This window comes from Adiantum capillus-veneris, chromosome 11 (assembly GCF_014529385.1).
Source record: "Adiantum capillus-veneris isolate H3 chromosome 11, ASM1452938v2, whole genome shotgun sequence".
In the NCBI taxonomy this organism is placed as follows: Eukaryota; Viridiplantae; Streptophyta; class Polypodiopsida; order Polypodiales; family Pteridaceae; genus Adiantum; species Adiantum capillus-veneris.
The window spans coordinates 69,979,600-70,002,391 of NC_140941.1; positions in this window are offsets into that span (position 1 = coordinate 69,979,600).

A 22,792-nucleotide genomic window follows, 5' to 3' on the forward strand; every position below is an offset into this window, starting at 1 on the left:
TCCATCTACTGATTCTACTACCAAATTGCCAAAACCAACCCAAAACCCGACCACCAATCCATCAATCAAACAAAGAGCAGCTTTATTGGAAATACTGTTGTATCATCGCTCTACAATTGCATTGGGAACTTATGACCAAAACAACTACAATGCTTCACCCACAGACACTTCATAGTCGTCCGGGAGGACTCAGACTAGGAGGGGGGGAGGTATACAGGAGCTACAAAGTAGCTACAAGCGGGAAAAACAAAGAAAAACAAAAATTATATTACAAGGGCAGTGTCTTACATGATTTTGCAATTTTTTATGTTTGATTGCGGATATTGATAATATTTATGCCCTTATATACCTTGTTTTGCAACAAGAAGAGATCAAATGATGAATTTGGGTCTCTAGATGTGTAAATATCACTAAATAAGAGTGTTTTTGGAGCTAAAAAGTGGTAATCCAAGTCCAGAAATCACAAAGAAGTGTATATTCATATACACAGGGTTACCAGCTATTTATCGTGTATGTTTGGAATTTTTTGGCTTCAATTTGCTATTTTCCTTTATTTTTTATGATTTTCTTAATAAAAGTAAAAGAAAAATAAAAAGCAGGTGAAATGAGATCGGAAAAAAGAAAGAATAGACGGTGATGATCCTAATGACAAGGGCAACCCATGGTAAAAATGGGGTACAATTCTGAAAAAGTTGCGGAAAGCCCGAAATGACAGAATTTTGGCAAAGTGGACAGATTTCTCAGAAACAGGTCAAACGGAGTCCAAATTGAGAAATTTCAAATCCTAAAGTGCATTTCACGACGAGATAGGAGCACATGTCAAATTTGGTAACAAGTGATCCGGGAAGCCCGAAGTTAAGTATTTTTCACTTCACTATCAAGCTCATTTCCACTATTACCTTCTTGGAGAGAGCAAAGAGCACACAGGAGCATCCGACCTTCTACCGCCTTCTACGACTGCTACGAGAGCTCAGAGAACACCAGACATGAGAGGTAGACTCGTTGCCATAAGCTTTTGATGCTTATCGTTAACTTTTGTCGCGAAAACTCACCAAAACCAAGAAACAAGAGCAGACGGGGAATGGGGAGGAACGCTAGGTAGGGGCACAACCGCCTAACCAAACCTTGCAATAACTTAGAGGTGGGTTACCCTAGTATAGGAGATGAGTTTCTAGCACTCAAAGCTCGAGAAAGAACGACTGAAAAAACCCTAGGTCAACAGAGCCTGCAAGAGGCAAACAGAAAAAAGTTGTCGGAACGACACAAAACTTCTCAGGAAGCTTAACAACATCGAGGGCAATGCAACCATGGAGTATCTCCGGGTTTGGATCACCAAAAGTAGGTCGGAACAACCGATTCGGCGGCGGATACACAAAGCGTCATTTTGGCATAACGGCTAAAATTGACGACCAAATGACATGAAACTTCACAAGCAGCTTCAAATATACATGGATGACTTATGTTTGCAAGCAAAACCCAAAAGAAAGCTGATTCACTTACCGATGGTGAAAAAGACGCTTTCGGGCAACCAAATGGAGAAAGATGGAGAACGGGGAGCCAAAGTCAAGTTCAACCAAATAGGTGGCTTCACAACATATCCAATGAGCTGGAAATGCAACTCTCGAGAAGAAAAGTTGAAGAAATTCAACTCCAAGGCAAAAAGACGAGTTCGGAGACTGAAATGCCTATAAGGGGGCTTTTTAGCTAAACTGGTGACTTTTTAAGTTGAAAACTAGTTAGCAGGGCTTAGGGCACTAGCACAAAGCATTCTTTGCACAAAAAGACCAACATTTCAATAAAAGACATCATACGCGTATGATGTCTCACAGCATGATTTTCACATCCATTTCAACATTTGAGTGCATAGCCTCATTCCACATGTTAATCACATCCTATGAACCAAGTATCATGAGAATTGGAGTTAGAAAACCCAAGGAAAACCAAAAAGACGCAAAGTAGGCCATAAAATTGATTTTTGGTCCTAATTTTGTCAAAATAACTCCAAACTCATTGAAACTTTGTAGGATTGTTGATTAACACATCTACAAGCTATCTGGAACCAAAAAGCACCATTTTGACACAAAAGACATCATACGCGTATGATGTCTATTTGCACTTACAGAGCCAAAAATGCTCATTTGTCATCATACATCCATTATATATATCTAATACATGCTACATATGAAGTTTGGAACCATTTGGTCAAGTGGATCACCCCATTAGCCCAATTAAGAGAAAATCCTTCATACAAAGCCTATTTTTGTCCCAAATCCAACATATTCAAGTCCAAACCAAGATTTGAGTATAAACAGTCCTTCACTAGCACATGGAGAGTCCACAGAACCAATCCCATGAAAAATTGATGAAAAAGACATCATACGCGTATGATGTCTCCAGAGCCATTTTTAGTCCAAATTCTATCCAAACTTGATAAATCCACTGAATAAGCCTATCTAAAGCCAAAACCAAGCTTATAGAGAAAATTGGTCCAAAAATGCACTAAAAGACATCATACGCGTATGATGTCTCACTATGTGATTTTGGCACCTCAGGGCTTCAACCACCAAACAGAAGTGATCTACATGCCATTCGAAGGTGAACCACCAAGTTTTATCCAATTTGGATCATAAAATCCATTTCCCTTTCAAAATTTTGCCAAGAGCCTGAACTGGACTAAACTGGCCAAAACTTGACCAAATGGGATCCAAACTCAAATCCAAGCATATGATACTCATGTATACACTATCAGCTACAAGCACAACCAATATGAAGTCATTTTGACACAAAAGACATCATACGCGTATGACGTCTCCAGCATGATTTTGAGCCCAGTTTGCATATTTTTTCGCCTACCCTGCATCCTTAGGTCCTGAATAGCTCATGTTTCAATTTTCAAGTCATTTGAATAGTTGAAAGCTTCATTTCGGCTTTCAGTACTAAAAAGACGCTAACTTCTGAAATTGGAGTTACAGGATCCATGGATTCCGCTAAGTCATCGGCAACTAAGAGAAAAAGACCAACCATCAAGGATGCTCTTGCAGAAGCAGAACCTTTTGATATTCCAACAGAAACCCTCAAGCCAACCAAGACTTGGGTGGAGGAAGCAGTACTAGAAAAAGAGGGAATAAAGATCTACCAGGGGACTTTCAGAGATCCTCAAGGGCAATCGGTCGATGTACCTATGATCCCACGAGAATTAGTGGATTATAGCAGGTTAGAGAACATCAGCAGGTACCTGGAAAGGGCAGACTTGCACAGATTCTTCACCTCGAGACCATCAGGTGTGGATACAAGAAGAGTGTACGAGTTGGCAACATCCATTCAGAAGGATGGGAAAGCCACATTGACAGCCATGGATGGAGAGAAAGTAGAAGTACAGATCACTCCACAGCTCATTGCAGATGCATTGAAGCTGAACAACAAAGGGAGCTCTGTCAGGGAAAGAAGGGAGGCTATAGAGGTTTATGGGTCCAAGAAACAGAATGCAACTTATGGAGATATGGCAGACCAAAGAGCGGCAACCCTTTGCCGACTGTACAACCAATTTCTCCATATTTACAGTAAAAGACCGCAAAAGTATACGACACCGCCCCATCCCATTGCAACTACCATCACATGGGCATTGAAGAGCAATATGCCAAAAGAGGTGAATTACGCTCAATACATCCACGAGCAAGTAATCGCCATGCACAACGAGAAGCCAAAGTATATAGGAGGAGCTGAAGTTCTGACAAGAATAGCTTATGAAGCTATTGGAGCCAGAGATCAAGGGCCACGGGTTCCCTCCCAGAATGAGTGGCTTAGAGAAGCCGATGAGGAGGAAGAACAGCAAGAAGTATCCAAGAGGGCGTCCACAAGAGCACGCCAAAAACTAAAAATAGTTTCAGAACCTGAAGAGGTTGTGGATGAGCCACTCAAGAAGAAAGCGAAGAAGAAGGCTGATCCCAAGCAAACCAAAAGTCAAAAAGCCGCAAGAATGGAAAGGCTGGTGGAGCAGTTTAGAGCGGAAAGAGCTCTAAAGGGGGACTTTGAAGAAATGTGGGTGCAGACCCCACTAAAGTCGGAACCAGCTCATCCAGGCCACATGTTGATCAATATGATCAATATATTAGAGTTTATGAGGAGTCGGAGGCCATACTGGAGCAGCAACCTGTCGAGCCTTATACTGAAGAGGAAGTACAGCTTTTAAAAGCTGAGCTGAAAAAGGACGACAAGGAGAAGAAGGAAGTAGATGAGTCTACTGAACTTCGAGAGAAAGACGGGCAAGCAAACAAAGGGAAAGCCAAGATGACTGAGGACAATCAGCCCTCCTTTACTGATGTACCAAGCCCGAAGAAGACGGAAATTATTGTGGAGGAGACCACAATAGAAATAGAAACAGAAGTTATGGAAAAGCCGGAGGCCGGGACCAAGGAAAAGGAGATAGATCCAGTTCAGCAAAAGAAAGATGATTATGAGGATCTGGTAGCGATCGGATACAGTGAAGAAGAGGCCCTGGAGGCAGTTTATGGGATATCCCTACGAAAACAAGATGATCGGAAAGGGATGAAGGAAAAGACAAAGGGTACAATGGAGAGTGAAGAGAAAATGGACGAACAGAACATACTAGAAGAGCCGAAGCCATTGGAGGTGGTGGTAGAAAGAGCTGTCAAGTTGACAGATGAAGATGAAAAAGACATGCACATGGTGCATGAACTGCTTAGCAAGATTAAAGAAAGATCCAGAGCAAAGGAAGTAGCAATTGAGACAGCAAAACAAAAGGAAGCAGAGTTGCAGAAGAAGTTAGAGAATGCTATGACTGAATCTGAAAGTCATAAAGCATCACTCTACGACGCAGAAAATGAGAGAGACGGCTTGATACTCCAACTAGCCGAAGCTTCAAGAGAGGTAACAAGTTCACAGGAAGCAAAGGAGCGAATAGAAGATGAGCTGGAGGCAGCCAAGGATGAGCTCATTGAGCTAAGGGAAAGAGTCGAACTTCAAGAAAGGACAATCACAAGACTCAGGACCACCCCTAGAGCTAGCAGAGCAGGAACAAAACAAGAGGGAGCCCTCGTACCAGCTCTGGAAGATCAGGTCAGAAGTTTGCAAAGAGAGCTAAGGTTAGAGCAAGTGCAAAGATTGCACATGGCGGAGGGATCACTGGCTGCAGAGGAGAGGCTCACATCAGAAAACCAAACACTAAGGACAGAAAATGAGGCCCTCCGCAAACAGCTCCAAGACCTCCAAGAGCAACAAAGAAGAGAAACAGAGACACCACAAGAAGAAGCAGGGGGAGCAGCCATAGAGCTACCAGAAACTGGAGAGGCAACCACGATTGAAGATCCAGCCCCAGTTCAAGAAGTGGCCTCAACTTCAGGAATCTCTGAAGAAGAAGAACAAAGGCTCTAGGACCAAATAGAAAAGTCAACAGAGGAAAGTGCCAAGGCGGAAATGGAATGGGAAAGGAGACTCCTCATCTCCATTAGACTTCAAGGTTTAGACACAAAAGTGCTCCATGAAGAGTGGATGCAACCCAGCCTGCCTTTCCCTCTGATGAAATTTGAAGTGATAAAGACAAAAAAGAGAATAGAGGAGGAGCAGTATGTCGCTCTTTACGAAGGCAACATCACAAAGGATGAACAATCAAAGAAGATTGTAGATTCTCAACCTAGATGGAGGAAAGGTTGGCTGAACAAATACCCAGCCTACCTCATCTACTTGGTAGAGGCTCCAAAGGAGATTCGGGAGGATGCAACCTTCTGCCCGGTGCCAAGAGTCAGAAACTGGAACGAGCATGACAGGATTGCAGAAAAGAAGCCAAATTGGCTTTACTGGCTCTCCTGACCTTTCGTGTCAGATGCTAAAGAAAATCTGCAGGACTCTCTTAGCATGCATTGAAGTGTTCGCGCCAGATAAAGCCACGACCTCGAGTCTACTATCGACGGCCGACACAGTGACGGATATGATGTATGATCTTTCATTGCAGCCATCACCAAAGGTGTTACATCTCTTATACCAAAGAGTTATGTTTTTGCCTAGCTTCCACATGCAAACATTCGAAGAAGCTTTCTACACCGGCTTTTTCACTCACGAAAGCAAAATATTCGGCCCAACCTTGACCATCGGCAACCTACGCTACGAATCACATTTGCAGATGCTCAAGACGACAGGACTCTATTGACCAAGCCTAAAAGTCATGTCAGGGACGACATGAACGCGGAGGGGGGGAGTGTTGAGCCAGCTGAGGAAGTGTTGAGCCAGCAGAGGATCACACCCACATTTTTTCTCACACCCATCATTTTGTAACCATTGATTGTAATAAATGTCTTTCCGACATTAATTTTGATTTGAGCCATTCATTAAGTAACGGGACTCAATTGAGTTTCCAGCTTGTAATCCCGAAGTAATTTCACCTGTTGATGTAAATAATTAGAGATGTTCTCACCTCCAAGGCTGAGGTATATAAGCCAACGTTTTGTAACCTAAAGGAGATTCAATGATTAATCAAAGTGAGTTTTTGAGCGCCGTGACTGTGTCTGAGAGAGAGAGAGAGAGAGAGAGAGAGAGAGAGAGTCTTATCTTCTTGCCACGCGAGCTACGGGGCCGCCATTGGAGAAGCGACACCGCCATTGTGTTAGCAACGGTGAGAGCTACACACAGATACCAAGAGTGCGCGCTATCGGCTTCTATGTGTGGTAAGTTCCTACGAGCTTGGGTGTGAGTTTTCTTCCAACTCGTGTGTCGGAATAGAGCGTGCAGCATATCTATAGAACCACAACGAGTAGAGCTACGCATTAGTACCATCGGGGTCAAGTTTCGGTCACCTGTATTTTTCGGCCTGTCTTCATACGCGTTTGCCGCACGGAGTGGTTATAGGTTGATTTTGCAGTTCAAGTCTTTAGGGAGTTGTTCTTACCTAGTGTATAGACTTCCCCTTGAGTTTGAGATCGATTCAATGATTCTAGATCCTGTTTCGTATAGCATTCGTTCGTAGTACGGATTTCAGTCACTTGCGTATTTTAGAACTTAGATTTGATTTCCTTAGTAGTGATTTTCATTAGAAGGTCGAGTAGGTGATTTGACACCCACCTAGTTGTTTCCATGCGCCTGCAGGTCAAGCTCCGTCCTCGTCTGACAAATTCTGTTGTTGATTGAGTTCTCGCTATTTAGCTTCCGCTAGCGGCGTTACCGCCTTAACAGGAAACAACCGTAAAATCAAGAGGATCCATTTTGGTTGATAAAATTTTTGAGCCTATTAATGATGCCTTGGAAGCCTACCAAGCAGGACTTCAAGGATGCCAAAACATGGAAAACAAATGGAAAAACTATCCATCTCCAGACATGGAAGCAGCAAAGCTGGAGGCTTATCAAAATTTGGTAAGAATCATGCAAGAAATGCTGGATAAACAAAAACCCAAGCTTGAAAGTATTGCAAAACCTGAAGAGCTTGCGGTAGAAGAAACAAAATCAAAATCCGATGTGGTGGCAGAACCCCACCTTGAAACAAATGAACCAGAGCTTATAGTGCCGGACAGCGAGGATGCTTTAGGCGGAATTCTATTTGTAGAGGAAGACTGGCCGGGACACTTATGTGAAAAGGTGAGAGAGATCAATGATGGGAGCCTAACTTTAAAGTCAGCTCCTATAGAGAAGTCTGGTTGGATAACCTACCATCTGATATGAACATGGATTTACAATCCTTGTGCGGGGATTGCGGATCGAAAGCTTTAGGCATATCTAAACCATTGACATTAAAAACATTACATTCTTACTTGGGAGATAATGAAGATGAATCCATCGTTTGCAAGACCAATCAAGTAAAAAGAGCCAAACAGACCCTAGAAGTAGACAACATTCATTCAATCATGTCTACACCCATCCAATGCACTCTTACTTTGGGAGAAATGTTGAAACTCAAACCATACTTGTGGAATGATTTATAGAAAACCCTATAGAAGGTGGGGATAATGGGATTAATCTCTAAGAATTTGGGAAAATTGAAAAATGAAATGGAAAACAAAGAGATTTGATCAATTCCTATGAACCAGGTCGGAGAATATTATGAAGGGGAAGAAGGAAACACCACCCTCCCAGTGAAATATAATGACATTGAAACCATGGCAATACTGGATAGTGGAGGTGGCATAGCCATAGCCACTAAAGAAATATGGGAATCATGGGGACAGCCATCCATTAGACACACGCGAATGAAATTGAAGTTGGCTGACGGACACATTGAGAGACCACTAGGGCTACTTGAAAAATTGATAGTCAATTCGTGTGGAATTGAATATCAACACACTTTTGCCATATTAGACTTTGGGAAAAAACTCAACTATGAAATCAGATTGGGAAGACCTTTCATGCGGCAGGTACAGCTTATCCAAGATTGGGGAAACAACTATCTGTACTTGAAGTAGGTGGGATCTATATTAAGAGTCAATCTAAAAGATCACACTTATAGAGATATCTTGAAAACACCCATCCAAGAGTTTGATTCAGTCTCTTCGGCTGAAATAAACTCCCATCCTGGTTAAGCAAAGACACTCTTATTTGGATGTGCAGAGCTTCAGAAAATGGAAGCTTAAGATGAGAGGAATATATCCTAGAAAGGGGCTGTACAGACAAAGCCTGCATAACTGAACCCTTTCCAGATCATTTATTTGAACCATTTGAGTGGACTTAAATTTTAACGACAATGGATGTATGTGTTAATACGTCTATGCCTACTCATTTATGCAATGAGGATGGCTACGACATAATTCCCATCCAAATGATTTCAGTCCTCAACATTGAAAACAAAGATGAGACACCCAAGGACTTGATGAAAGATCAACAAGTATTTTCTGACCTCTATTACGATGCAACTAATGAGTTAGATGAACACTCAGCTACCTTAGAAGATTCGGGGTCAAAAAACGAGCATACGAGAGCTCAGTTACTCTTAAAGGGAGGGGAGGAAAAGTTTTTTGACTTTCCAAACCAAAAATGAAGAAGACAAAAATGGTATAGACGAAAGAGAGACACCAATATCGTGAAAACGAGACCTATGCCATCACTCTCCAGTAAAACACAATTCCTGATGCAGAAAGATGCTAATGATTGTGTCAAGGACAAAATAACTGGCAGATATCCTTCAAAATAAAATTCAGAAATGTCTCAGACATTGATAAAAACAAGGGTACTCAAGATAAATCACAGAATAAGAAACCACTCATGACCAGAGTCGAGCGGAAAAAAGAATATCAAGAGTTGAAAAAATCTCTAAAGGAGATATACACAACCGAAATGGAAACCACAGAAGAGGATGGTAGGGATGTAATGCATGTTCCATCCCATTACAAAAAGTATACTCTCCAAGATCGGAGAATCATAATTGAACAACCTGTTAGGGAACTACAAAAACAAGGCGAATCTTATGAAGGGCCTGAAAACGCTAAAAGGGTAGACTTGGCTGAACCAGGAGAAGAGCCTAGGCCTGCTTACATTGCGAACGACCTAAAAAGAGGAAGAAAAGATTTTTCGGAGCTTGTTAAAGAAATACCGGGATATCTTCGCTTGGTCTTACAAGGATGTCAAGGGTGTTGATCCATAAATCTGTCAACATACTATACCCATGAGAGATGATGTGAAACCAAGTAGACAGAGACCATACACTTATAACGAAATATTTGCCAGGAAGATCAAAGAAGAGATTGAAAAACTAAAGGAAGCTGAATTCATTTACAAAATTGAACACATAGATTGGGTGTCTCCAATTGTGGTAGTACCTAAGAAGAATGGAAAATTACGAGTGTGAGTTAATCTGAAAAAGGTGAATGCAGCTACCATTAGAGACAACTTTCCTCTTCCGATAACTGAGCATGTTTTAGAACGAGTGGCAAGAAAAGAAGCTTACAGCTTCTTAGATGGCTTTTCGGGATACAATCAACTTTTGGTTGACCCAAAGATTAGCATAAAACTGCTTTTTCAATAGAATGGGGTATATTTTCCTATCGGGTTATGCCGTTTGGGTTAACTAATGCTCCAGCCACATTTCAGAGGTTGATGAGCCATGCTTTCAAAGAGTATCTTTGGAAATTCTTAGAAGTATACATGGATGATCTATGCATACATTCATCAATCCGGGCTGATCATTTTGAACACCTCAAAAATGTATTCAAGAAATGTAGACTTTATAGGATTTGCTTAAATCCTGAAAAGTGCACATTCATGGGAAGACAAGGGAAAATTCTTGGACATATAGTGTCTAAAAATGGCATAGCTATTGATATTGAGAAGATTCATGTCATTGCTGATTTGCCTAGGCCAACAATAGTCAAGGGGGTACAAGCCTTCATGGGACATTGTGGATATTACCAACGGTTCATCTACATATATGCTATAATTACAAAACCCATGTATAGCTTGATTACGCACTTTGAATGAACCGAGACATGTGAAGAATCCTTCATGAAGCTTAAGCAAGCTCTCATCTCATCTCCAATATTGAAAGCACGAGATTGGGATAAGGTATTCCACGTACATGTAGATGCTTCAAACTTTGCTATTGGTTGTATACTAGCCCAACCAGCAGATGGGAAAATTGACTTTCCTATTTCTTATGCTAGCCGACAATTGAACATGGCAGAAAAGAATTACATCACCAGCGAAAGAGAAGGACTAGGAATGATCTATGTAGTTAAAAAGTATAGACATTACCTATTAGCCAACAAGTTTGTGTTCTTTGTGGACCACCAAGCTTTGTTATATTGGTCAACAAACCATGCAGCATAGGGAGAATAGTGAGATGGTTCATCATTATTCTCGAATTTGATTTCATTGTGGTTGTAAAAAAAGGAACTACACATCAACGAGCAGATCATTTGTCAAGGATTGTTTCAGGGGAATTACCTAAAGGGATAGACGATGATTTACCAGATGCCTATTTGTTCTCCGTGGAAATGAGACCTAGATGTTCAAAAAACAGTGTGTCATTGATGACAATAGCTCAAGTGGATTCACAAATACCACTTCCTATCACAATTGATTTAATCGAGCAATCGGCTATGTATCAATTACTAGCTAGAAGGCTATATAAAAGAAATCAGGACGGGATATTGCTTTTATGCATTAACCCTGAAGAAAAAGAACAATACCTAAGTCAAGCACATATTATCATAGTAGGACTTCACTTTGTGGAAGACCAAACTATACAACGAATCTTGAGACTTGGAGTATTTTGGCCAACTATGAGGAGAGATGGCAGATCTTTTGTAAAATATTTTCCTCAATGTCAAAAACAACCACCCATTCCTCATGTAACATGGTTTCAAATGTCACATGTTCCTAAGTGGAGTAATTATTTGGTTACTTACTTATCGAGCCAAACATTTCCTAAGGATATGAGTAAACGCCGTCAAAGAGCAATTGAAACTGAAGCAAGAGACTATGCTCTTATTGGGAACCAATTGTATCGGAGAGGTAAAGATCAACATTTGCATCTTTGTGCAAATGAAAACGAGTATATTTCGACTATAGAACAAGCACATGCTGGATTAACTGGAGGTCACTTTTCTAGTGAGACCACCGCAAGAGCAATCTTGATGGTAGGCATATGGTGGCCAACACTTTTTGCAGATGCCAAAGAATATGTTCGAAGGTGTGATGCTTGTCAACGAGAAAAAATGCCAACAGGAGTAGATAGCATGCCCTTAAGACCAATGATGGGGGCTAGAGCCTTTGCAAAATGGGGTATAGATTTTGTTGGACCGATACAGCCACCTGCTTATAGAACCCAAGCTCAATATATCATTGTAGCTACGGACTATTTGACCAAGTGGGCCGAGGCTAAAAGACTCAAAAGAATGACGCCAGAACCACTGCTGCATTCTTATATGAGTATGTATTCACGAGATATGGTCTGCCAATAGAGATTATCAATGATCGGGGAACTCATTTCTACAATGACGTAATAGAGTATTTGCTTAATGAGTTTATGGTCATCCATAACAAACCAGCTCCCTATCACCCACAAGCAAACGGACAAGTTGAGCATATGAATAAAATTCTTAGCTCAGTACTGACCAAAGTGGTTATTTCAGGAAGAACAGACTGGGAAATTAATCTCCATGATGCTCTATGGGCTTATTGAGTTTCATTGAAAACAACTCTAAATGCTACATCCTTTAACCTTGTTTATGGTCTTGATGCCATACTGCCAATATAATTTCTATTGTTGACACTAAGGGTAGCACAGAATCTTGAGTGGACTGGACATGAATTGTCAAAAAGAGTTGAAGATTTGGAAAAGCTAGATGAGCAAAGGCTAACTGCTATAGCTCATATCTATGCACAAAAGCAGAAACAAAAAAAGTTTTTTGATTCCCACTTAATCACAAAAATATTCAAGAAAGGGTACTTAGTTCTAATCTATTCCCTTAAGAAACACATTCCCAAGTTTAAGAAAAAGGGAAATGGACCATTTATCATTGAAGATGTATCTCCAAGTGGAGCAGCAAAATTGTCCACCCTAGATGGTGAACCAATGGCTAATTGGATTAATGGGTGTCATCTAAAGAAATACGATTTTCCACTAAATAATGAATTGCTAGAGAGAATGCATGTAGCCAAACAAAGAAATATCAAGTGATAGTAGGTTATTGATGAAGCCCAAGAGGAAGCTAAGCTTCAGGTACTCAAGCGAAAAGCTGCTCTCAAGAATCAACAGATACCGATTCCCATCAACACTTTGGAAATAGATGATCGACAATGGGAATTACCTAAAGATGCAATTTCAACAGATGACGAGCGGTTAGATGGAATGGATCTGCGTATCAAAGTATAGCTCAACAATCATAGCACCAATGCTTTAGTAGACACAGGAGCTAGAGTGAATGCAGTCATTTATTCCACTTACAAGAAGGCAACAAGTCAAGCATTGACAGTAGGCATAGCGACAATCAAAGGATGCAACAAGAATCCAACTCCAACATTGGGAGTAGGTAACTTGAGCGTGGTAGTACATGGATGTTCATGTCCTCATCAGTTTGTATGCTTTCCAGATGAACACATGAATGAGACGATGATTCTTGGAATTCCCTGGATGCGTACATACAAAGCAGTACCAGATTGGGATACGAATCAACTAAAGCTATGGAAACTCATTATTCCAATTTCACCAAGCAAGGAGGAATGGAAAAGAAGCAATCAGCAGACCAATCCACGAAGCCAATCTTATCCATCCCCTCGACAATCAAATGCTACATGTAGCATGCAAGGAGTCAGGAAGATTTGGGTACCAAAAGCACAGCTTAAGGATAAACCAATTCAGATATGGGTGCCTAAAACTTCATTGAAGAAACAAAGAAGGTTCCATGGATTCAAACATAGAATCGAGTATCTTCAAGCAAGGACATGAAAAGGGTTTGGAAGAAAAAGGAGCATTTCTCTTCTCCACAAATCGCAAAACCAATCAAGCAGTGGCGAGTTAAGTCTCAACAGACTCCACCACACCATGCAACACCAAGCCACCGAATTACCAATGGAGAGAAAAAGCTTGCCAACAATCGAAAGTGCTACCAACAACTCAAGCAATCAGCCTGCTAAAACACCCTGATGGTACAATCAAACAGAGAGCAGAAAAGCTACAAGATTTTCTCTTTGGAAGACATCAACAGCAAACCTCGACATCAAAAACCCTTGAATTAATTACTCAAGATCCAGCTCTTGCACAACATATGGGTTTGAATTGCATTGATCTTCATATCATGGTAGAGCCAATCACAGCTATGCATAGACACAATTGTTCAACCCATGCACACAGTCGTCTCGGAGTAGGCCACCTAAGAAGGGTGGAAGGGCACTAAGTACTAAGTAATTAAGGGAAATGTTTGAAGAAAGACGAAAAAATTCCATGTTAACGTGTGATTTTTTTCAAAATTACCTAATAATGCCCTTATAATTCATCATCACGGGAAAATTCAAAGAAAATCATAAAAAAAGCCCCTTTTTGGGTATTTTTTATCATTTTTGTATGATAGGGAGGCTTAAAAATGGAAAAATCCAACAAAAAACAATAAAGTTGTGTTTTTCAAGAGATTTTTCTAATTATTGGATTTTTACTTTACTTTTTTAGAGCATTTTTCTATTTTCTTTGATTTTTTCAAATAAAAAAGTCAAAATTAATAATAAATAGCAGGGAAGCTCAGATGGAAAAATGGAAGACATGATGGTGATCAAAAGTACAAGGCGGACAAGCACAAAAATTTTCAATGAAATCAGAAGACGGAAGCGGGAAGCCTAAATTAGGCAGCCAGGTCCACTTTTGCAAAATTCTTGCAGAATGAGCTATAGGAATCTGATCAGAGAAATTTTGAGTCTAACATAGACTTCACGGCCTAGTAGGACTAACAGGGAAATCTGGGAAAATTTGATTCAGGAAATCCGTGGTAGGCTAAAACCACCTCATTTCCACTTGGAGCCTTTACGGAGAGAGATTTCGGCCTCTGTCGCGCGACATTTCCGGAGCCCACAGTTGACCATTTTTAGCGCCGTCTCACACGAGACATGAGGGGTAAGTTCTTTACTCGCTAATGATCCATTTTGTATGGCCGGTAGCTAGTCTAAAGCCTTAGAAAAAACCCTAGAAACCGAGCAGTGCACGAAGGCCTACGACCTAAAACTAACCATAGCGGCCTGCCAGCTTGACCAAATCGGATATGATTTGAACCATATCACGCCCTAGCATAATAGAACCTTTATATACCATCAAATGACCATTCAGCAGGGGTCAAGGGGTTCCCCAGTAGAAAAGTTAGGTTTTTGGCAAATGCCAGAATTCCGACCTGACTCCACAGATGGCTTGTTAATGAGGTTCATATACAGTGTATATGATTGGTTTAGTGAAATCCATCAAGCAAAGCCCTCGAAAAGCAAAAAACGGCTCGAAGGTTACAAAGCATCAAATTCGACATACGAGGCCAAACTGACTCGAAATGAGCCAGAATTGGACAGGTAGCTTCACGACTATGTTACGGACAAGTCGAAAGCCTCAAAGTTGACCGACCAACCCAACAAACAGAGTAATCACAAAAAATGGTGATTTCAAAGTCGACAGAGCACAAAGTGATGCCGGCATGACCAAACTTGACCAAATTCAATTTAGGACTTGTATTAGGTGTATGAAACATATCTAGGTCAAAATTTGTGGGTTTTGCAAAGTTTTTGTCACTGAAGTTAATAATATTTACTTTTGCATTAGTTTTTCTTGGAAATTGTCAAATCACCTCACCTATCATGTGTACACACCTATTACATGCCAAAAATCAAGTATGAACCAAAATGACCACCCATTACTTGTAAAATTGCCAAAAAATGCAAAGAAGTCTTTGCAAGCCAAAATTTGGGTTATGAACAACTTTTCTTGATCCAAATCACCTCATATCTCATACCCAAGGTCTATACCATGCCTAGAACCAATTTGTACCAAAAAATGTCAATTTTTAGAAGAAAAGTTAATAATCGTGATTATTTACTTTTTGGTCAAAATTGGTGAATTTTGATATTTTGCCATCATACATCCAAAGTACATGTTGTGATAAGCCCACTAGCCAACTTTGAATCAATTTGGAGTTCAAAATATCAAATTTCCTTTATATCTACTATTTCAGAGACCTAAAGCCAAAATCTGGTAACAGGTGCATCCATATGAGCCCAAAATTCACTCAGAGCATGTATTGGGTATATACTTCAAGCCTATAAAGCCAAGTTTGCAAAAAGTTGAAAATTTTCCTCAGCTGCTGTAAATCATCCCGATTACCTACTTTGGTTGCAAATTTTTGTTTTGACCATACAGTTTTGTTCTTTGCATGATTTTATGCATCTTTGCTTGTTCAAAAATTGATTTGAAGCAATTTGGACCAGATTATCAGTATTTCAGTCTAAAAGGACATTCCAGAGAAGAAATCCGACAAATCTGCTAACTTTGCACTCTATTCATTGAACAAGAGCAATGCAAGCAGTGGAGAGGGCCAAGAATAAGCTAAACCAAAAAGAGAAACTACAAGAACTGTCTGCGTATCAACTGGACCCCGAGTCAGTCAAAGCGGCAAAGGCATCCTACCTTTCTAAAGAACAACTGGAAGAACACCACACTACGGTCTTCACTGGCAGGTTCAAGAGTGAATAAGGGCATCAGGTGGAGTTGAAACTCCTGCCTAAAGAGGTCTATGATGTAGCTGCCAAGCCAGAAACCAAAGAGGCTAACCGCAGGTTGGGGCTCAGGCATTTCTACGAACAAGAGCCTTCCCGAGTGGACTTTCAGAAAGCTTACGTGCTTCTATCCACCATCAAAGAGGACGGAACCGCACAAATATCCGACACCCAAGGGAACAAGGTCGAGGTAGTACTCACCAAAGAGATAGTGGCAGAGGCACTCAGATTGCTCACTGAAGGAATGAACATGTGGGCAAGAGACAGAAAAACCGCAGGCACATTTACCAAGGAGACAGCCGCAGCTACATTTGTTGATTTTATCCACAAATAGGTGGAAGAGCCAGGCCGTTTGTATCATCAACACTTTCATTTTCTGGCAAAAGGGCCACCAAGGTACACTACACCAAATCACGCCGTGGCCACCACCTTCACTCAGGTTCTTATGTCAACAACAAGGCATCTTGTGGACCACGCGTAGTATGTCTTGACAACCTTGAAGGGCACCAAGAAGGAAGGAAAAATCACATACTTGGGCGCGCGAGAGGTGTTGACTAGAATAGCCTATCATGCCATCGGCATGGTCGACAACTGCTCCTGATCAAAATACATGGATCTTGGCAGCACAACCCTCTCCACGAGCTACAAGGTCAAGTAAAAGGTCACAGAAATCAGATGATGAGTCAGCTGATAGCTCACCAGAGCGGCGCAATAGCGTGAGCTCCGACAATGAAGAAAAGAGAGCTCAGGGGGAAGAGATGAAGAGGAAAGCTATGGCTGCCCACCAAGAGGAGCCAGCTCCAAAACAAGCGCGTTTTGAAAGAGAAAAATAGGCTTACCAGCATAGTAGACATGCACAAGGAAAGGACCCATAAAAGTGGGTACCCACAGGATTGAAAGGACCTCGAACAAAGAATCATACAAAAAAAGAAGCAGATGATCCAACAGATTATTTAGAAAGAATGTACCAAGAGGCCGAATCCCTAAAGCTGAAAGAGGCAAAAGAAGTGACGAAGAAAGCTGAGGAAACGGCTACACAAGAGCAAAGCTAGAGATCTCCCCGCCCCACCTCACCGCCTCCGGAACAACAAGACCATCCCATGCTTAGCCCACCACCATCACCACTAGGAAAAGGTACCAATGAAGAAGCAGACTGAAAAAGAGGAAGATTCTGAGTCCACCCAACGACGAACAAAATCTACACAAAAAGCTGACCACATGGACGGACATAAGGAAAAAGAAGCCGAGCGAGAACCAGAGCAAGCAACAGAAGAGACTCAAAAGCCAGAGGAAGAAACTGATAAGGAAACAGATACAGAAAAAGATCCTACCACTACACAGAGACGGAGCTCTAGCCAGAGAAGGCATAAAGGCCAGCACATGAAGAGATAGTAAGGGTTGAGACCATACCATCTACTTCTACTCAGCCAGAAATTGCAGTGGCATCAAAGCCTCAGGATGGCCAAGAAGAAGACTGACCATCTACCTCCACACAAGAACCACCAGAAATTAAAATGTAGCAAGAAGCAACACATGACACTGCAAACAAATCCCAGCTGGCAAGACAGGAGGAGTGGCAGTCAAATGATGAAGTTATAACACAAGTCAATGAATATGCACGCCAGATGCAGGAAATGACGAATATACTCCATTCAGCAGCTTTGATCCGCAGCACAAAGGCCAAGGAATTAGAAATGGTAATCGATGCTCTTCAAGGAGAGATAGAAGACAGGATGATTATCATCACTGATCTCCAAAGGCAAGTGCAACCGTTGAAGGCAAAATCAAAACAGTATCAGATAGCTAGGGATAAACAACAAAAAGAAATGGAGGAGTTAGGTGACCTCCTCACCAAATTATCTGATGCCTGCAAGGTAAAAGACGAGCAGTTGACAGAAGTCACGAATGAACTTCTTATGACCTCTCTGTCAACTCAGAAAATTCAAGTGCAGTTAGATGTTGCCAATGCTTCCCTTCAATATTCTGAACAGAGAATCAATGATCATGCCATTTTCTTACAACAAATCAGAGAAAACCCAGCCGTGGCTTCGATCAACGGAACTGATGAAGTGTGCAAGGCACTTGAAAAGAAAAACAAGGACTTAGAGCTGGAATTAAAGCTTGAACAGTCACAGCACAGAGACCTGGCACTGATGCGGGTTCGAAGAGAGGAGGAGCTCCTTAAGGAGATAGCAGAACTCAAGCGGATAAATCAGCTCCTCAAAGATTGAAATCCAGACACGTAGGAAGAGGCAGGCACTTCAGAGCCGCCACAAATAGACATTCCCTTGGTCTCGTTTGCTGAGTTTGAGACGCAGTCCACAACAAAGCCAAGTGGTGATGAAGATTTAGATTCATGTCACAGATGCAGATACAGTGCCAATGGTCCAACTATCAAAAGCTGAAGAAGATGCACTGAAGGACAAGATCACCTTAGAGGTGGATGAGTAGTGGAAGGCTGCTATGGATTGGGAGTTGAGAGTTTTACACTCTGTCAACGTCACTCAACTCACTCCCAATCAAATCAACGCTCAATGGCACCAACTATCCCTGCCGTACCCTCTCATCAAAGTAGAACTTTTACAGGTAAAAGAAAGACTATACAAGGATATGCAAGAAGATGGCGCAGATAAAGAACACGCAAAGTGGAGGTTAAGCTGGCTGAACAAGAATCCGGGATACCTGATTTTGTTCACAAGAGCACCTGTAGCCTTACAAAGAGATCCAACATTCTGTCATGTACTAAGAGTAAGGACATGGCAAGCACATGAAGCACTGCAGAAGAAGAGGCCAACTTGGATCAATTTCCCCAGGCTGCCAGCTCCAGAGAAAGGCCAAGCAACAGAGGAATATATGGTGAAAACCCTAACGGGCGCCATGCCATTCTTCAAGAGTCTGTCAGATCTCTCCTGTGCAATGTTATATAAGATCTATAGGATGCTACTCACATGCATACAAGTTTTCAATGAGTCTGAGAAGACAGGAGCCCCATGACTCTCATTCTTGGAAGGAAACAAAGGCTTATGCTACGATCTGAGTGGGCAACCTTCACAAGAAATCCTTTACGGATTCTATGCCACATGCATGTTCCTGCCCTCGCACAATATGCTAGCCTTTGAAGAAGCATTCTACAATGGATTATTCACTTGGAAAATGAAGATATGTGTGCCGGTGATAAGCAACCTCACATCCAAGTTTGTAGGCTACTCAACAGTGGAACTGAAGAATCAAGTCACCATGCAATTTCTACAAGTGCCTAACAAAGAACGAAGAATTAGATACCAAAAGGCACTGGAAGCACTTAAAGACTGCCTCGCCCGCCGTCAACCAGAAGACTACTTCAGCCCATAAAGCTTTGTCAAGGGAGGACACAGGCGAGGAGGGGGGGAATGGTAGCAGCAAGCTAACGCGGACACCATTTTTCGGAGTTTTCCTTGTAAAACATTTATTATTTTGATAAATCGGGAGTATTGTAACTCCTATTTTCTCTGATAAACCTTGTAATTAATGAGTTGGGCTACAAGCTTCCAGATTGTATCAGCCAGTCAATTCCCAGATTTGATAGAACTCTAGATTATTAGTTTTGACCACCCAAAAGCCTTAGCTAAGGTATAAAAGCCAATTTTTGTAAGTTTTTGGATAAGAAATACGCAGCATGAGCTAACGGCGCTCACTTTTCTCCTTCTCGTGCTTCCTACTCCCTCTCTGGTTGTCACATTGCAAATGTGTTTGTTGCATTGCAACCGTAGGTAAGAGCTCTACGCATTGGCGTAAGCCATTCACAGTATTTTGTAGCTTTTGGCGTTGCCGACCCGTGGCCTTATTTCATCATAACTAAGAATTTACATGTTCAAACTCAAAAATTAAGCATAGGTGGGGTATTGGGGCATCATTGCTAAGCATTTAGATGCATTCTGGGTCGAAGACGACTAGGTCGAAAATCCACTTCTATTAATAATCACGATTTCAGAACTTGACCTAAAGTGGGATTTGAGACCATAGGAATGTGTACTTAGGTCTTATAAACTTGTCCTAGAAGTTTCGTTATGTTTGGATGTCATTTGATGCCGTAACGGATGTGATTTGCTTGCCGATGAGCCCGGGATCATAGGACGAAGCCCATTCCCAACAAGAGTGACACATCAGACTTCGGCTAGCTTTTTGCATGCTAAATAGAAAATGCATATACTTATGCACGCTTAAGGCATACACATAAAATCCATAATATTGTAGGGCTTAGCTTCCATTCCCACTATGCACGTGCCACGGCACAACATCCACCCCCTTTAAACTTACACATCCTCCGGTATGTGCCACAACCGATGTTTGTAGGTTTGACTCTCTTGGAGTTTCTTCTTCTTCATCTTCACTAGTGATTCCAAACCTTCATTCTTGCTTACTTCATCAGCCGGATGACTATCCCCTCTTATTTTTAATACCTTTATTCTCTTTCCTGCAATGGGTATCTTTATCTCTGTTCCATCCAATTCAGCGAGGGTGTAAGTGGCATTGTCATGTACGTATTTGACTATTTACGGTCCAAACCATCTTTTTGAAACCTTTTGCATGACAATATGTTGGTTATCAAGACTACTGTCATACACTAAAACCCAATATCCTTGCTTAATTACCTTCCTTCTTAGCCCGTGTCGTCTATCAAAGTAGTCCTTGCTTTTCAACCTGGCATTCTTCAATATTTCTTTTGCAACCTCAATGTCTGCAGGCCTTCTTTCTAGTTGTCTTATACACAATGCAAGGAGCTCTTCTTTGCTAAGCCCATCTTGCCAAGGTAGCACATTCCATGTGGGAATGGTCTCTTCAATGGGCATTACAGGCTTTTGACCATACATCAATTCTGCAGGCATGTAGCCAGTTATTGAGCTGTGTGTCGTGCAATCAGCCCATAGAGCATATGGAAAAAGTTTTGGCCACTCACTAATTCTCCCTTAACAAGCTTTAGCCAAGGCTTTGATGATTGGAGGATGCCTCTTTCACTTTTCTCGTTGCCTTTGGATCCTAAGCGGTGGTAAGGGAAAGCTTGATTCCTATCCTGGAAAAAAATTCCCGTGCTTCCTTGGCATCCAACTCTCCTCTGTCTGCAGTTATCTTTCCCACACAACCATAGCGGCAGATTACATCCTCAAGGAGAAATTTAGATACTGCCTCTGTAGTCTTTGTCCTTAAAGCTCGCCTCCCTTCAACCTGATTAGTCAAGTCTTCTCTTGCAAGAACCAATTACCTCATCTACCAGAGTCCTAAAGGCATGGTGACTAGATCCACAACCCATTTGTAATGCATGGCTAGTGGATAAGTAGGATGTAACCTATCACGATATCGCACATTTGAATAAATTTGACATGTTGCACATTATTCCACAAAGTGGGATACATCCTTGTATATACCTTTCCACTAATACCTTTCCTTTAGCTTTGAAAAGGTTGCCCACACACCATAGTGTCCGGCCCATAGGTTCTCATGAAACTCCTGCATGAGCTTTACTTGACTCTATTTGTTACATACTACCCTTTGTGGTATAGCACCCCTCTGTTTTGGATGTTTCCATAAGTAACCATCTTGCAAAAAGTACCCATATGTTTTTTTGCATATCCTCTTAAACTCATGCTCAGACCAATCACCTTGTTTTGTTAAATTACTCAAATAACAACCAATAAGCAACCAATATCCTTCATACCCATCTTCTAAAAAAAACTCAAGTGCACTAGGTGTGCCAACATCATTATGCTCAACATGATTAATGGAGTAGAACCTTGTACCTACATATTCACTATCATCTACCATGTCTTGCTCATGCTCATACCTTGCCCTTGATAGCATGTCCGCTATCGGATTGTCTTTTCCTGCAATATGCTTGAACTCAGGATTCAAGGACTTAATTTAGTAAATCCATCTTAGCATGGCAATGTATGGTGTTGATCAGCTTGTAATCATTCCAAGGAGTGGCAGACAATCTATTTCCATAACCACATTTGCTCCAATCAAGTACTCCTTTTCACACTTTAGTGTTGTAACCATGCCCCATAATTCCAGTTTTACCTGTGGGTAGTTCCTTTGTTGAGTATTTAGAACCTTGGCTCCAAACCTTACCACATACCTATGTCCCTCTTCATCATCCTACCCTATTTCCGATCCAATTCCTGTCGGACTCGTATCCACTGTCACTATTACTGGCTTTCCCCACTCATAGTTTACCTTTCTTAAAGTTGGTGCTTCTTGTAGCAAACCCTTTAGCTTTCTTATAGCCCTTGCTTGTGCGTCTCCCCAATGGAAATTTTGATTTTTCTTTAACAAACTGGTACAAAGGAACTGCTACATGTGCATAATGTGGAATCCATATAACATAAAACACACATGCACCAAGAAATCTACGAACTTCACTCATAGATATGCATACCTCCTTCATCTTCTGCATTGCATCAATTTGTTGGACAAGGTCGTCTCCCATTGGGACTACACATGTGCCCAACAATCAACACCTCCTTCACTCCAAACACAGACTTTTGTCCTGAGAGGGTAAGGTTAACCTCTTCCAGTCTGGATAAGATCTTGTCACAATCATCTATGTGTTGTGCCATGAAGCACAAAGCTCCATTCTTCTTTG